General features: G+C 39.2%; 1 long non-coding RNA gene across 1 annotated transcript; it reads left to right on the top strand.

The window, feature by feature from the left end:
* The first annotated feature begins 12,556 nt into the window (after positions 1-12,556).
* On the top strand, positions 12,557-13,816 carry LOC113053673 (uncharacterized). Its single transcript, XR_003277275.1, has 2 exons — positions 12,557-12,663; positions 13,069-13,816. It is a non-coding gene; the product is annotated as an uncharacterized LOC113053673 (long non-coding RNA).
* Positions 13,817-14,024: the final 208 nt, after the last annotated feature.

Below are 14,024 nucleotides of genomic sequence, written 5' to 3' on the forward strand. Positions count from 1 at the left end.
CACATTGCATTGACCTTTGCGATATTGAACTGCAAATTCGAATTCCTGCAGCCGTATAGCCCAACGGGTCAATCTTGATGATGGTTTGGGGTGATTAAAAACCCAAGTCAATGCTGCATGATCAGTTATAACTTTAAAAGGTCTACCCTCCAAGTAGGGTCGCCACTTCTACACAGCCCACAAAACAGAACAGCACTTTTTCTCAGATACAGAGTATGCTCTTTCAGGCCCCTGAAGTAAGAGTGAAGCATAAGCTACAACGTGTTCATCTACATCCTGAGTCAAAACTGCTCCCAGTCCTTTCTCAATTGCATCTGTCTGCACCTTAAATTACTTGGTAAAGTATGGGGAAATCAGGACAGGGGTTTGAGTTAGATCATTTTTAATTATTTCAAATGCCTCTTGACAAGATTCTGTCCAAGCCCAAGTAACTCCCTTCTTTTTTAAAGAATGTAGAGGGGTTGCTTTTTCTGAAAATCATTGTACAAATTGGTGATACCACCCAGCAAGTCCTAAAAACCGCTGCACATCCTTCAGAGACAAAAGCAGTTTTACGTATGCTTTCTGGCTCCAGTTCCACCTGCCAGTATCCACTTTTGAGATCTAATGTACTGAATATTCTTGCTCCATTTAAAGATCCCACAATGTCCTGGATTTGGGGCATCGGATAAGCATCCAAATAAGTTTTTGAGTTCAATCCACGGAAATCTATACAAAACCTAGATCCTCCATCTTTCTTGGGAACAATAACAACAGGAGAAGCCCATGGGAAGTTGTAAGGTCGAATTATATTATTGGCTAACATCTCCTTAATATCTTTGTCAATTAATTGTTGTTTCTCCATAGATACATGGTAGGCTCTCCTACGGAGAGGAATTTCATCTATAGTGTTGATGCAGTGCTTGATTACAGAAGAGTGTCCAACCACATTTGTGCAAACCATAGGCCATTCACTCATCAGCTTCTCTAAATGATTATGGAACTCTGAGGTGGCATCTGCTTGGAGAGCTAGCTGTTGAACAGCCAATGAGACTTATGATGTTACTTCTTCATTAGACAAAGCCAGATAAAAGGACACCAAGGAGTCAGAAATGGATTGGGCTGGCAAAAGGGGAAACTTCTCACTCTCAATTTCATCTTGCGATATTATGCCATACCTGGCCCTTCAGAAATCCAGCATAATCCCAGCTGAAGTTAAGAAATCCATTCCCAGAATTATTGGCATTGTCAGATCTGAAGTTAACACATACAACATTAACTTTAGCTTTATTCCTTGCAACTCACATCCCCAGTTAGACATGCCTATGAAAGAATGCGTTCTGAATACAATCTGCACTGCATTTCTCCAGGATGACAACCCGTCCTTTAAACTCCTCTATTGCTGCCTGTAGGTGTGACGTGCCTCTGGGCCCGTATTATTATAATGATTGTTGGGGGTGGGGTTTGGAGTTAGTCATAATGTGAAGCACCAGCAGAGAGTGATAAAAGGTGATGGATGTCTGACTTAAGTGTTTTTTGGTTACCCCTTTGTTGTCTGTTATTCTGGGTTGCTACTTTATTCATTTATTATTCGTTTTCTCCATGTATTAGTTTAAGTTCGGGTAGTTCGCAAACCTGTATTTTTTAGAGTTTATATTTTGTGGAAATTATGTAGCTTATTCTTTATTTGTGGATTTTCTAAACAAAATTTCTGTAGTGGTTATTTTTATTAAATAAATATTTTTAAATTCGCTTTTGTTATCGTTGCCTCCCTCATTTGTCGTGGCTTAGAGCCGTGACAAATATGGGAGCACGTCCAGCCATTTGTTGTAATCAAGAACACCGGTTTGTTATTATCTCTGACTCTGTGAGCAAGTATTCCGCATACGCTGTTTAGTTTGTTTGGGAGGCTTCGAGTAACAATTGATTAGGGAAGTAGCATTTGGTTTTGGTTATATTTTGAATTTGGGAAACATTGGGTAAGTTAATATTGTTGCTGTTGCATATTGATTGGAATGTAGAAGAGATGAATGTGGTAATTCTTATTTTTTTAGGAATTAGTTTAGTTTGTTTGCTAATTTGTCAGGTGAAGCAGAAAAGTTAAATATGACTTCCAATATTGAAGAGTTAATTCGTAATCCATCGGAAGATCTTTTAAATGAGTTTTCAAAGGATCAGTTGTTAGCACTTGCGAGTCATTATAATGTTGTGCTTTCTGTTGGAAAATTTAATATCGTTATTGACAGCTGCTTTGATAGAACAGAATGTTCTTGAAGAAAAACAGACGGTGTCTACTGTTCAGACAAGCAGAATGTATTTGACTTATGAGCAACAGAAGGATTTACTTTTGATAGAAAAAAAAATCGAACAGCAAAAAAATGAAGCAAGACATGATATTGATAACAAGAGGTTGGAGCTTGAGCGTTATAAAATGGATTTGATAAATGCTGAGAAAATTTCTAGAGGAGCCAGGAGATCTTCTGGTGAGGGTAGTGACCAGGATCTCCTTGATTTTGATGTTGTCACAAATTTAAAACTGATACCCAAGTTTGTTGAAAGCGAAAATGATTCCTTTTTTTCTTTGTTTGAGCGAGTAGCTGGTACTAGATGTTGGTCTGATTCAGAGCGTGTTTTGCTATTGCAATGCTTTTCACAGGAAAAGCTCAGGAGGTTTTTTCTTATCGCTAAGTACTCAGGATGTGGAAAAGTATGAATGTGTTAAATCAGTGGTTTTGAAAGCTTATGCATTGGTACCAGAAGCGTATAGACAGTGATTTAGAGGTTGGTAGAAATCTGAAAGACAAAAACATGTAGAATTTGTGAGCGAAACTCAAATTAATTTTAATTGCTGGTGTTCTGCTTCTAATGTCGACACTTTATGTGATTTAAAAGAGATGGTATTGTTAGAGCAGTTTAAAAATTCAGTGCCACCCCATATTGTTACTTATGTAATTGAGACTAAAGCTTTTACAGCATATGATGCTGCAGTCCTTGCAGAGAATATGCTTTAATTCACAAAAATCGGTTTGGACCGAAGGCATTCAGAGAACTGAGACAAGAACCGGGTTGGGCTGTACATGATAAGAGTAGGGAAAGTCCTGATGTGTTTAGAGGGAAATTGTTACATTCACCTGGGGAGATTGAATTTGTTGACACATGCAATTATTGCCAGGCTAAAGGACATTGGAAAAATGAATGTCCAATGCTAAAAGCCAAAGTTCAATATTCATCAGGAAATAGAAAGCCCCAAAATATGGCTTTGGGAGCTAAATCAGTAGAACTAGTGACATCCATTCATCCGTCGTTCGAACCAGCCATCGAAAGTGACTGCGGAACTTTGAATTCTAGTTTTTCTCCTTTTTTACAGAGGGTTGTGTCTCATTAGTAGGTTCAAAAGAGAAAAAACAAGTAAAAATCCTGAGAGACACCGGTGCGACAGAATCGTTTATCTCTGAAAATGTCCAGTCTTTTTCCAGTGAATCTTATACTGTAAGTAATGTTTTGATTAGAGGAATAGGGCTGAATGTAGTATCTGTTCCTCTACATAAAGTGGTGATAGTTTCGGATCTAGTTGAGGGAGAAGTAAAACTTGGGGTACGTCCCTGTTTACCAGTGGTAGGTGTAGACATTATTCTTGGAAACAATTTAGCTGGAGGCAGAGTGTGGTCCGCTGGTTCCCCAGCTTTGATAGTGTCTCCCTCTTTATTGACTTCAGAGGGGTCAGAGGATGTAAGTGCCCAGAATTTTCCAGTAGTAATTGTATCTTCTGTTGTGACTCGAGCTGGGAGTAAATCTTTATCTTGGACTCAGTTAGTTGTTAAGGAGATGGTAAGACACTGAATAAAATACCATCAGTTTTGACTATCTTGCGTAGTGATTAACACCTAGAGCCCAAGAGATCTCTGCATTTGTTACTCCGTCAGGCCTATTTTCCTATAAGGTTATGAGTTTTGGCCTGAGAAAGGCTCCAGCAACGTTTCAACGATTGATGAATAGTTATTTTTGGCCTGGAAGGTTGTGCAGTTTATCTAGATGATGTAGTCCTCTATAGTGACACTTGGTTAGAGCATCTTATTTGGCTTAGAGCTTTGTTTGATCGTCTGGTTGCAGCTAACCTTACTGTTAATTTGAGTGAATTTGCCACTGTAATCTATCTTGGCAAGGTTGTAGGTCAGGGTCATGTATGTCCTGTTCGAGCTAAAGTGGCTGCAATTGATCAATTTCCTACTCCTACAACAAAAAACAAAAAAAAAGTTGATGAGGTTTCTTGGGATGGTTGGATTTTGTAGGGGGTTCTGTCAGAATTTTTCTACTGTAGCAGCTCTTCTTACCAACCTGCTTCGCAATAAGATTAACTTTGAATGGTTAAGTCTCTTCTCACTGTGTCTCCAATTTTGGTAGCACCTACACTGGATAAACCCTTCAAATTGCAAGTTGATGCTAGTAATGTGGGAGCTGGAGCTGTCTTACTGCAGGCCTCAGAGGATGGTGTCGACCGTGTGGTGGGGTACTTCTCTAGAAAGTTTAATGCTTATCAACTTAACTATTCCGTTATTGAGAAAGAAGCATTAGCTCTGATTTGGGCTTTGATCCATTTTGAAGTTTATGTGGGTTCAGGTGTAGGAACATTGGTGATCTTTACTGATCACAACCCTCTAACATTCCTTCATCCCTTGCAGAATCCAAACCAGCGACTCATGAGATGGTGTATCTTCCTACAAGGGTATCATCTTGACATAAGACACATCAAGCGTACCGAAAACGTGATTGCGGATGCACTATCAAGAGTATAATGTGTGGAATGTGTCGGGTTTTGTTTTTTTGTCCTACTTGTGTCTTCTCCTAGGTGCCGAGGTGGATGAGTATTGGGGGAGATGAGTGGATTCTGGAAGATGCTGTGACATCAGAGTTATCTGGGAGTTCTGTAGTGTAGTAAATATTTGTGGGTTTTCTTTTATTTGTACATCCCAGTTTAGATTGGGGGGTGGGGCTTGTTTTTGTTTTGGGTTGTAATTCTGAGTGGGGGTACACTTCAGTGTCCTTTGGCAGTCCCGATTATGGGATTGTTAAGGATGCTGAGTTTAGTGTTTAAAGCCGCCCCGAGCTTGGCAAGCCACTGAAGACTAGATAGGCTTTAGGTAGTTTGTATTGTTTAGTTAGGAGGTTGGGATGTACCCTATTGGAATTATGTTTGTACATATATATATTTTTTGTTTGTGTTGTATAGGGGTTTCTCTTTTAAGGGGGTGTGTGTGACGTGCCTCTGGGCCTGTATTATTATTATAGTGATTGTTGGGGGTGGGGTTTGGAGTAAATCATGATGTGAAACACCTGCAAAGAGTGAAAAAAGGTCTGACTTCAATTTTTTGGTTACCCCTTTGTTGTCTGTTATTCTGGGTTGCTGCTTTATTCATTATTTTATTTATTACATATTTTTATTTATTCATTATTCGTTTGCTTCACGTATTGTTTTAAGTTTGGGTAGTTTGCAGGCCTGTATTTTTTGGAGTGTATATTTTGTGGTAATTATGTAGCTTATTCTTTATTTGTGGATTTTCTAAATGGAATGTTTTCCGTAGTGGTTATTTTGATTAAATAAATATTTTTTAATTTGCTTGTTCTCGTTGCCTCCCTCATTTGTCGCGGCTTAGAGCCGGCCGTGACAGTAGGGCCAAGTTCAAGTCAGCTTCCTCCCTTTCATCGGGTAGTAGAGGCGTTGTAGAACGAAGTGGTGGGTCTGCATCTACAATGGATTCATCCTCTTCAGAATTAATATACAGCTCACTCAATGTATTTATGAGTTATTTAACAGGTTCTCTTTTCGTCACAAATGGGCCAGCTGTAAAATCAGGATTGGGCACTTCCATTTCTTATTCTGCACACCAGAGTAATTAAGAATGAATACAGATTTGTTCCTGTTCGGGCGCCATCTATAACTGGATCTCTGTCTCTCAAACACAAAAACAGCTATAAAATTTTTAGAAGGAGAGATCAACTGTATTTCTTCATATTACACCCAGCTACATCAATAAAGATTTCTCTCAAACATGTTTGCCAATTAAGTTTGTGTTTTCATGCAAACATAACATATCCAAAACCAACAATTGTCAATAGAGTTCTATTCTACAAAGATTTCCATTGACACCATACATGAATAACCCGTATTCAATTAAATTAAAGTTTATTTTTATAGCGCTTTTCACAATACAAATCATTACAAAGCAACTTTACAGAAAATAATGTTTCTACAATACTTAGTAATAGCTTATAAGTAGTGACTGTCAGTTTGTGCACGTATGACAGGATTTTTAGAAAAATTAATACAAGACATAGTCAGCCAGACAATTAACATTATTAATATTATTAATAATTAATTATTATACGATGCAGTCACACTTGTAGCAATATTTGTTAATTCTGTTTGTTGATTCAGGGTTAGCATCATCTTAGGTCCTCTGAAGTAAGGATGATCTCCAAGGGCAGAGAAGGAACACAAGGCACACCATGCTGTCCTCTATCTCACTCTACTACTTCCTCAGCTTTTATAGCACCCATGGAGCACACTATGACCCCCTGGTGGTGAGGAAGAAAACTATACCCATTAAACCCTTGTACAGTTCATGACACTGTTAGAAGGAGTCGACTGTCTCTTTTTTCTTACTCTTACAGGGGGCGCTTATTCCTATTTTGAATGCAAAATTCCCTCAATGATCTGATGACCTTGTGCAGAAGTCCCTCAATGAGCTGAGGAACTTGTGCTTCAGTCCAGGTCTTTCCTCGAGATGTTTTATCATTGTTTTTGACATTTACCTTTTTAAATGATGGCCCTTTAACTTCGGCTCCACCTCCTTTAGCCCAGCAGTCTTTTATGATGTGGCCAGGCTTTCCACAATTGTGGCAGACCTTCAACATCTTATCTGCATCGCTGTTGGATTGAACAAATGCCACTCCTCTTCGATTTGGCCTGTTTCCTTCATCCTTGTCTGATCAAATAGCCATCTCTAGACGACCAGCCCATTGCATAATTTGGTCAAATGATTCTCCTGGATTGACTCCAAGTAATAAGGCTTGTTGATATTTTGTGCTAAAACCATCCACAAGTGTGTCAGTAAACTGTACATCATCTCTGTCTGGTTCTTTCTTAGCACAGCGAGACCATCTTTCATAAGCATTCCATTTACGCAGGGCATATTCATCTGGAGATTCATCATCTTTTTGCTTAATCAATGTAACTGATGGGAAAGAAATCTTACCGCTGCCCAGGATATCTTAGATTTCCTTTTGGAACTCATCTAAGGCTCTCCAAAGACCCAGGGGTTGTCCCTGGCCATCATCCCACAAGTCACAAGTGTTTGGATCTTGTCTCTTCAGAGGAGGCAAAGCTGTAAGAATGGCTTGATGTTCTCCTGGTGTGAATGGTCTATCTTCCTTCATCATATCAGATTTAAAATTTTTCCTTTTCTAACAGCAGGTGAAGAGAATTCAGGACCAACCTTATCAGCTGCGATCATGTCATCTTCTCTTGTCTCATCACCCCAATCAGAGGCAGGTGCTGAAGTATATCGCGACATGTCTCTGTTTGGCTGGGCTGTTTTGGATCTGGTTATTACTGGAGCAGCCTGTGCGTATGGAAATAAATATTTTGTCAACTGGCCCTCCATTTGGCTTACTAGAAACTTTACATTGTCCAGGCAAAGTTGGATAAATTGGATTGTATGGAGGAGGCATTACAGTTTTTGCTGAGTTTACTGGTTCTTGCAAATATTTTCTTTCAGCCTCGGCTATTATATTTGTCCAGTCTGTGAATCATCAATGATTGTGTTATCTTTTTCTGAACTTGTTATGTGCTTAAATCTGTGGCTCCATTGCTTCAAAAAGTGGAACTGGACTCACATCTGAATTGCAACAAATTCCACCTTGTTTAACAATCTATTGAGCTGCCAAGATGGGAAAGGCTTTCAACTTGACAGTATCTTTTTGGATGGTGAACCATTTAAACTGTTTATCCAAAGAAGCATCAACATTCAGTCCTTTCTTCAAAAACTTGGCTCGCTTCTTGTTCTTCTTTTCCAAGTACCAAGCAGATATGGTTCTGCTTTTGCAGCCAGTCTCTGTCATTTTTGCAGAGGATCTGTGTCTCAGGCTCTCAGCAGCAGGGATATATTTAACTCTGTGTGTATGTGTGAGTGTCTATGTGTGTGTATGTAAAAAAATAAAACAAAGAAAGATAAAGAGAACAAAGTTAAATCCTAAATATTCTTATAATTCTAATCGACACTCGACAGGGCATGCTGTAGAGTAGGGTACGCTGGCGCGTTTTGGCTGCCGCTCCTCTCTCTCTCTCTCTCCGTTGTGATGCAGCGTGCTTTCTTCATGTTTGCCTTTAAATTGTTTTTCTTGGTGTTGGCTTGGTTGCTTTCTATCGGCTCTGTGGACTCACAGGTAGGCTTATTGGGAGCTGGTGCAGACGAGGCTTTAATGAACATGGCCTTACAGTACACCTCTCGCCAGCTCTTATCCCTGAAGTGGAATTACTACCTGTCGGGGGACACCTATGACCACTGTGGCAGGGCTGGATTACTGGGGCCCAAGCGGTATATGGTTTTAACAGGACGATGGTTTTCATTTTAATCAGCTGACTCCAGCGGGCTTTGGACTCATTGACGTTTCATGAACTACAGGTAGAGGTGGTGGTATTATAGTTCTTTACAAACTGCAATACAAGATTCACCCTGTGTCCGTTCCTCCTTTTAAAACTTTTGAATGTCTTGTTTTAAATGTGTCTGATACTCACTCTGCTCTCCATTCTTCCATGGTCACTATCTACCGACCTCCTAAACTGAATAAGGACTTTCTGTCTGAGTTTGCTGATCTTCTTTCTATATTGTCCATCAGATTTAAGAGAATTTTAACTCGCATGTAGATCAGAAAGCCTGTCTCTTGGTCAAAGATTTTCTATCACTCTTGGACTGTTTTAATTTTTCTCAGTTTGTAAATGTCCCCACTCACTGTAAAGGACACACGTTAGATTTAATTATTGCAAATGACTCATCTCTTTCTAATCTCTCTGTTGTGGATGCTGGACTTTCTGATCATCTAGCTATCTTTTTTAATATTGAGACATTTCATTCTAGTAGAGAGACTTCACGAATTATTTCTTTCCGTAAATGGCAATCAATTGATCATGTTACCTTCGCAAACTCGATTGTCTCTTCTTTAGTTGGCATGTCTTCTTCTCCTCTTGAGGATAAAATCTCAGCATTCAATAATGTCCTCATAGCCAATTTGGACATCTTTGCACCCATAAAAACACGTAATGTTTCATTTGCACAGTCAGCCCCCTGGTATAATGGTGACTTGCGTAGACAGAAGGCTGTGTGTCGGAAATTAGAGCGAAAATGGCGTCACTCTGGTTTAAATGTGTTCCACCAGGCATGGAAAGATTGCTTGTCGTACTACAGAGTAGTCATTGAAACTGCAAGATCTGCCTATTTCTCAAACATTATTGATAAAAATCAAAGCAATCCCAGGAAGCTCTTTCATACAATTAAGAGTCTGCTTAAAGCAGATGGGGTCAGTTCTCTGATTTTATCTGACGGGCTGTGTAGTGAGTTTCTCAAATCTTTCAGTGAAACAATTTACAATATTCACACAAATATCCATTCTTTGCAGTCTGCAGATCTAGCAGTTAATACTCCTAGGTTCTCTGGCATTCCTTTATCCAAATTTACTTTATTACAACCTGAGATGCTCTGCAACCAGGTTTCTGGTATGAAAGCTACCACTTGCATACTTAATCCCATGCCTGGTAGCCTGTTTATATCCTGTTTTGGTCCTTTATGTCCCTCAGTTCTTGCTATAATAAATGACTCTTTGTCAACTGGGGAGGTGCCAGCAGCACTTAAAACTACTGCGGTTACTCCCGTTTTAAAAAAGCAAAATTCTGATGTGAAAAATCTGTCAAATTATCGTCCAATATCAAATCTATCATTTCTATCTAAAATCTTGGAGGCTGTGGTTGCAGCTCAATTAAACAAACACTTAATTGAAAATAAACTATTTGAGCAACATCAATGAGGATTTCGAAAATTACACAGCACTGAGACTGCATTGATGAAAGTCGCTAATGACTTACTAATTGCCTCCGACTCCGGTTCCACGTCCATTCTCATTCTCTTGGATCTCAGTTCAGCCTTCGATACTACTGACCATGCCCTACTACTTAATCGCCTCGAACATGTATTTGGCTTGTCAAAGACTGTTCTTGACTGGTTCAAGTCCTATTTCCCTGACCGTAGTCAATTTGTTTTTATGGGTGGTTATAGGTCCAAGGTTGGTTCTGTTCATACGGGTGTTCCACAAGGGTCAGTCTTGGGTCCTCTACTCTTTAGTATGTACATCTTTCCACTTGGTCAATTATTGCAATCTTTCAACCTTAACTATCACTTTTATGCTGATGATACACAGATTTATATCCATACTAGACCGGGTCAGCAAGTGAACGTTGGGCATCTTTCTAACTTTATTGCTCAAATAAAGATTTGGATGTCCAATAATTTTCTATCTCTAAACGGCTCAAAAACAAAAGTCATGCTCCTTGGATCTTCACATCAACTGCGAAAGGTTAGGTCTCCTACTCTGTCTGTTGATGGCGTTGCACTGGAGTTTAAGTCCAAATTAAAAAAATTGGGTGTCATATTTGATGCCACGATGTCATTTGAGCCTTTTGTCCAGAATACAGTTAAGACATCATTTTATCACCTCAGAAATATAGCCCGGCTACGTCCTATGTTATCCTTTTCGGTAGCTGAAAAGTTGATTAACTCTTTTGTCTTTTCGCACATTGACTACTGCAATGGTCTTCTAGCTGGGGTATCTAAATCATAAATGGATAAATTGCAATATCTTCAAAATTCAGCTGCTAGAGTACTGGGGTCTGGGGTCATGGCCAGGGACCATATAACTCCGGTCTTGGAGTCCCTGCACTGGCTACCTGTTAGGTACCGTATTGATTTTAAAATCCTTATGCTGGCCTATAAATCTCTACACAATCTGGCACCTGAGTATTTAACTGACTTATTAATCCTCTACACACCACGTCGCAATCTGCGCTCCTCTCAGAGTTGTCTTTTGGTTGTTCCAAAGACACGGCTTCATACGTGGGGTGACCGAGCATTTTCTGTCTATGCTCCTAAGCTCTGGAATTCTCTCCCGGCCAACATCAGGGAAGCAAATTCATTAGTGACTTTTAAATCTCTTCTTAAAACATTTTATTTTAGGATTGCTTTTACATAAACTTTATTTTATGCGTTTATTTTCTTGTACTTACATTGTGTTTATTCATTTGCTGTTATGCTTGTCTCTAAAGTGCTTTGAGAAAGCTGCTTTTAAAGGCGCTATACAAAATAAATATATTATTATTATTATTATTATTCCCTTTTTTTCTTTTCAGTTGAGCTGACCTGTCTCTTTCCCAAACATTGAACAGCTTTACTGTCCAAATCAGAAAGCCCACGATTCTAGACACTATAATTCATAAAGGTACCTTTTTACTTTAGCGTTTTTAAACATTTTAAAGTTCTCAAAACGGCACTACCTTTAGCGCAGACCCGCCACTTTAAACCGCTCCTAATCTTACAACTCATAACTTTCCCACAATTCTTCTAAGTGCAGCTTTTTAGTGGATAGACATGTTTTAGAGTTTAACCTGCCCCTTTTTGCAGACTCGCCACATTCCACCACTTCTAATCATACAACTCATAGTACTTTTCCAAATTTATTCTAAGTGCGGCTTTTTAGTGAATAGACATGTTTTAGAGTTTAACCTGCCTCTTTTTGCAGACTTGCCACATTTTACCACCTCTAATCACAGATAATTGCTAAATCGCATTACGGCTTATTCTGAGAAAAAATTTGACTAAATGGTCTTTTACTCCAAAAGATCCACTTTTACCCCAGCTTCATTCAAATAATTTGGAGGTCCACTGATCAGAACAACCCTCCGTCTCGAGTCCAGAATACGATTGACCGAATACGTAGGTTCCCCGTCTACGAGTCGCGGCTGTGTGGGAACATGGGCCGGCGGATTAAGGTAAGAATGGAAGACAGGTTTTAATTTGGAGACATGAAAGCCGGGGTGAATTCTCCTGTACGCCGGAGGAAGTTTGAGGTGGACTGTCACTGGACTAATTATCTTGGTATCAGTAAACGGGCCAATGAATTTGGGAGCTAAATTATTATATACGGAGTGGAGCGGAATATTCTTGGTAGAAAGCCACACTTTTTGACCCACGATATATACAGGAGGCTTTGAAAGGTGGCGATCGGCTTTAGCCTTAGTGCGCGCCCCCACCAGAGGCAGAGTCTCACAGGCTCTGGTCCATGTGCCGTGACACCTCTGGATGAAGGTGTGAGTGGAGGGGAAGGGCAAGGGTTGCACTCTTGCCACATATTTTTCATTCTCATGAAAAAAAGTTAAAGTGCAAATTTACAGGTTACAACAGAACAGGGAAAATATGTCATCTGCCGTGGGCATAATGTTTCACAAGCAGATACTCGTTCTCTGTTAGCTACATAAGGTCTTGAAGCTGCTTTTTGTGGATTACTGCACACACTGACTCCCAGTCACCGGTTGAACCAACTCCTGAACTGAATATACAACAGTTTTTTTCTCTTATCTCTGCAGTAAGTATTTATTTGATATTCTTGATTGTAGAGATAGTGATATTTTATACTGTATGTTAAAGCAGCCTAAAGAACTGTTTCTTTATATTTTCTCTTTACTTTTACATCTTTACACCTTTAAGATACCATCACAGCTTAACTAAAATGACAAAATTGCTTCTATACTTGATGCTTAGTTTGTTGGGTTTGCCAATTATAATGGTGCATGTATTTAAAAATGTGTATTGCCAGAAGATGATCTGATGTTAAGACAATATATCAAATTATTTGCTCTCCTCTGAACCAATAACGGGCCAGAATTCCCAAGCACTAATTCATACAGACAAATGAATTTGAATGAAAACAACTTTTTTGGTGTTCTACATACATGTACATATTACATTGTTTCTTTCTTTAAAAATTCAGATCTTCCCAGCTCCCATTTAAAAACATGGGAAACGATACTTCACGCTCAAATACCCACGTTGCCAATGCAACTGGGAAGCATATTCGGATTTTCTATGGAGTAGATACAATGAGGCTGGAAGAAATGGTAATAAATGTGGGAGCAGGGATAGAAGGTAAAGCATCAAAAACTGAGCAATCAGTAACAGGGACGATTTCCAGCGATGTGAAGATGGTTTTTAAACCAGACTCCCGGGTCCGTTACATTCACGTGCCGCAGAATGAGACATGTAACTTCGCAGGAGAAGGCACCATCTATGCCACTGTCCTTATGGAAGATGAAAAGGATGAAAAAATCTGCAATGGTGTCATTTGCCAAAATTTCAAGATCCCAGACGACCGGTCTTTTATCGTGACTGCCAATCATACCATCAAATTGCAAAAGTATGGCGCAGGCCTTTGGATTGATGAAAGTGGCAAGAACCATCACCCTTAACTTTCCTCTTCATCCTCCTCCGTAATCTTATTGTGTTCTTATTTTGATAAGCAGATAAGATGGCCATTTTGGCAAGGTTAATTGGAATAGTAATAGTTTAGATCAGTGGTTCTCAGCCTTTTTGATTCCATAATGAAACTAAAGCCACAAGTCTACTTATGCTTAATTTGAAAATTCATAATATAATCTATAAAACTGTGAATTTTATCAAACATTTTCTAAGACCATGTCGTGTGTTATTAGAGAAGGCTAATAAAAGGCTAATACAATTGATTTATGGCCCCTGTGATCTCCTGTAAACTCTCCTGTGTGCTGTCTCCATATGTTTGGCTACACAAACTGCCTCATTCATAATTCTATTGTTCTTACAAAACGAGCCTTTCACACATCGGCATGAGACATTATCCGCATAATTCTTTTAACATTATTCTTTAGTTTTTATTCAGCCATTATTAGCCTTTGTTCTGGTATTTCAAGGTTT

The sequence above is a fragment of the Carassius auratus genome, chromosome 34 (assembly GCF_003368295.1).
Source record: "Carassius auratus strain Wakin chromosome 34, ASM336829v1, whole genome shotgun sequence".
NCBI classification, from domain to species: domain Eukaryota; kingdom Metazoa; phylum Chordata; class Actinopteri; order Cypriniformes; family Cyprinidae; genus Carassius; species Carassius auratus.